Source organism: Priapulus caudatus, unplaced genomic scaffold (assembly GCF_000485595.1).
Source record: "Priapulus caudatus unplaced genomic scaffold, Priapulus_caudatus-5.0.1 Scaffold1209, whole genome shotgun sequence".
In the NCBI taxonomy this organism is placed as follows: Eukaryota; Metazoa; Priapulida; class Priapulimorpha; order Priapulimorphida; family Priapulidae; genus Priapulus; species Priapulus caudatus.
This window is the reverse complement of record NW_014578270.1, coordinates 45,771-49,606: the sequence shown is the minus strand read 5'-3', so window position 1 is coordinate 49,606 and position 3,836 is coordinate 45,771.

Here is a 3,836-nt window from a genome sequence, read left to right as displayed (position 1 = left end):
TAGACAAGGATCCTTTGCTTGCCGAGAAGGCGCTTGGGGTACTCTGGAATACAGAAACTGACATGTTTAGTTTCGATGTTAACGTGAAAGACAAGGCTCTCACTCGACGAGGCTTATTGAGCATTGTAAGCTCAGTATATGACCCCCTGTGTTTTGTAAGCCCATACATACTGAAGGCTAATGTTCTCTTCCAGGAGCTGTGTAGACTCGGGACTGGCTGGGATGACCCTATGCCTGAAGCTATAGCCAATCAGTGGGCCCGGTAGATAGGAGACCTACCATTGCTTCGTGGCATGTCGATCCCGCGCTCCATAAACCCAAAGCATTCGGCGCAGGTACATCATTTTTCAAATGCCTCGGAGAGCGGTTATGGAACTGCGACATACTTGAAGATTGTGGATAGTTTAGGACAAGTGCATTGTAATCTTTTGATGTCAAAGACCAAAGTAGCGGCCTTAAAATCTACGACAATACCACGCTTCGAATTAGCAGCAGCTGTGCTATCTGTCAAACTATATGAAATGGTACGCCGAGAATTGACAATGACACTGCTCGACTCAGTTTTCTGGAGTGACAGCATGATAGTCTTACACTACATAAGAAATGACGACAATTGATTTCAGACGTTTGTTGCCAACCGCGTTGCCAAGATCCGTGAGCACTCATTACCCACTCAGTGGCGATACGTGAATACTCAATCCACTCCTGCAGATGACGTTTTACGAGAACGTAATGTACAAGAGCTTCTTGACAATGAGCGGTGGATACATGGGCCCAGCTTCCTATGGCAGAAGGAAGCGACTTGGCCAGCGCAGCCTGAATTTTCTGAAAATGCTCTAAGCCACGATGTTGAGTTTACGAAAGAAACTCGAGTGTATAACGTAGCGATTGATGCTGGAGGCGACGTCATTCATACCCTGTTAAAGAGACATTCAACTTGGTATAAACTCAAAAAGGCCGTGGCTTGGATCCTACGTGTTAAACGCATTCTTTGCCATAGAGTTCAGAAAGCCACAATAACAACCCATATTCGTGGATCACTCACAGTGCAATACATTGCGACTGCTAAAATGGAGATAATCAGATATATCCAGAGAACGAGCTTCAATGATGCCCAGCTCAAGCCGAGCAACATTCGTAAACTTGCACCCATGACATCTAGAGACAACATAATCTTGACTAGAGACAACATAATAATAACTGTTTGAGGGCGACTGGCAAATGCGACCCTCAGTGCAGAAGCCAAGCACCCGTGGATTCTCCCCAATCGTCACCCAGTTGTTGATCTGATCATGCGACACTACCGTATGACAACAGGACACTCCGGCATAGAACGGACACTTGGAGAGATACGGCAACGTTTATGGATTGTCAAGAGCCGAGCAGCAGTAAAACACGTGATATTCTGCTGCATTCCATGTCGTAGAATGAGAGCCTCAGTTGAGTCGCAACGTATGGCAGACTTGCCAAAGGATCGTGTCACACCTGGGCTTGCACCCTTCACTATGATTGGAGTAGACCCTTTTGGCCCTTTCATGGTTAAGCGAGCCAGGAGTGAGGTTAAACGATATGGTTTCTTTTTCACGTGCCTCACAACTAGAGCCGTACACATTGAAGTGTGCCACTCATTGGAGACGGACTCCTTTATCAATGCACTTCAGCGCTTCATTTCTCGGCGTGGAAATCCGGTTGAGGTGCGCTGAGATAACGGTACCAACCTTGTTGGAGGAGAAAAGGTGCTGCGCCTTTCCATCCGTGAGTGGAATCCAGATGAGTGACCGGATACCAGAGAAGCGTCGCCTGAAAGGTGTTGATCCTGCCCGCTGAGCGCGGATCTTGCGCGCAGTTCCGCGGCAAGGCGCACGCGACCGCGTGAACGTCCTACGAAAGTATCACGCGCTGGCAGCTATTGATCCGTGCGCCAAATCGAAAAGCCGGCACACGAATCAATTGTTGCCAGCGAACAGTCTCGAATTTTAGCGGGTCTAATTCACTAGCAAACATGCACACGCCATCGCGCAGGTCTAATAGCGATGTTTCACGTGACGTCATAAATCAGGTCACGTGTATTTGTTATGTGTTGTGGTTGGCAGAAGCGAAGCGTGCTGCTTGACATTTACAGATGAATGCCCACATGTTCTGATAGAAAGCGCTGTTTATGTAGTGCACGTACACGTGCGTGCTGCGTGCGTGCGCGTGCACGTACACGCGCGTGCATGCGTGCGTGTGTGCGTGCGTGCATGCGTGCGTGTGAACTTACACGTGCGTGCGTGCGTGCGTGTGTGCGTGTGTGTGTGCACGTACACGTGCGTGTGTGCGTGCGTGCATGCGTGTGCACGTACACGTGCGTGCATGAGTGTGTGCGTGCGTGTGCACGTACACGTGCGTGCGTGCGTGCGTCCGTGTGTGTGCACGTACACGTGCGTGCGTGCGTGCGTGCGTGCGCGCGTGTGCATGTGCACGTATACGTGCGTGCGTGCGTGCGTGTGCACGTACACGTGCGTGCGTGCGTGCGTGTGAACTTACACGTGCGTGCATGCGTGCGTGCGTCCGTGTGTGTGCACGTACACGTGCGTGCGTGCGTGCGCGCGTGTGTGCGCGCGTGTGCAGGTACACGTTCGTGCGTGGGTGCGTGCGTGCGTGCGTGTGTGCGTGTGCAGGTACACGTGTGTGCATGTGTGCGTGCGTGCGTACGTGCGTGTGTGTGCAGGTACACGTGCGTGCGTGCGTGCATGCATGTGCACGTAGACGTGCGCACGCACGCATGCATGCACGCACGTGTACGTGCACACGCACGCACGCACGTACGTGTGCACATACACGTGCGTGCATGAGTGTGTGTGTGCACGTACACGTGCATGCGTGCGTGTGCTTGTATCGAACAATATCATGCATCTGCTTGCTGACAACCGTTAAACTCCGCATATGCGCATATGACGTCAATGTTTATAAACATGAAACATCACTATTACATGAGAATCACTGAAGAACTGCTCCGTCAATCACGCGAAACGCAAGAGAAATTCAACGACGGCGAAATATACAGCTGTGTTACACACACGCAGCTAGGGCCTGCATAGCTCCCAAATCCTACAGGTTGATACAAATCACGTACCTCAAACTCCTGTTTTCTGGTGCATTGTGACCCTAACCCTAACCCTAACCATAACCCTATAAACAAACAAAAATTGTTTGTTGTTATTAAATTGTTGTAAATAAATCATGTAAATATAGATAAACCTAGAAAAATACAGAAAACAGGAAAATAATGAAAAAACAGATGGGATTTGATCCAACGACATTTCAGCCGTGTCGTCTCTGCTCTAGGCGTTCAGCTATTGAGGTCCATAACACAAAAACCCAATTTGACGCCACAGTGTTGTCAAGGCACAGGTGAGGAGTTAGAGGCATGTGATTTGTATCAACCAATGAGAATTCGGAAGGCAACGTCACCGAGTAAACATCATGAGTGGCATGCGGTGGGCATAGTCATTGAGGTAATTAGGGTTATTTACGTTTTATAGTTTTTCGTGCGCTTTTAAATCCCAAAAGTTTTCAACGATGCTACCATGACATGTTTACCAGCAAACGCTGTGTCAAGTCAGTGACTGTTGCCCACGAATTGAGATTAGTTGAATTCCCAGGTGATTCTGGTATGATTTATCCCTGTCTTGTAAAAATGGCCAATAGGGGGAGCGTGCTGCTGCATATATAAACTCAAACCTTCGGTTTGCACAAGGACGGGGCGTCCGGGGGGGGGGCACAGTAACGTCCAGGATTTCAAGGAGGGGGTGGGAAACAGGTGGGGGGTCTGGGGGTCCTACCAATTTTTGAGT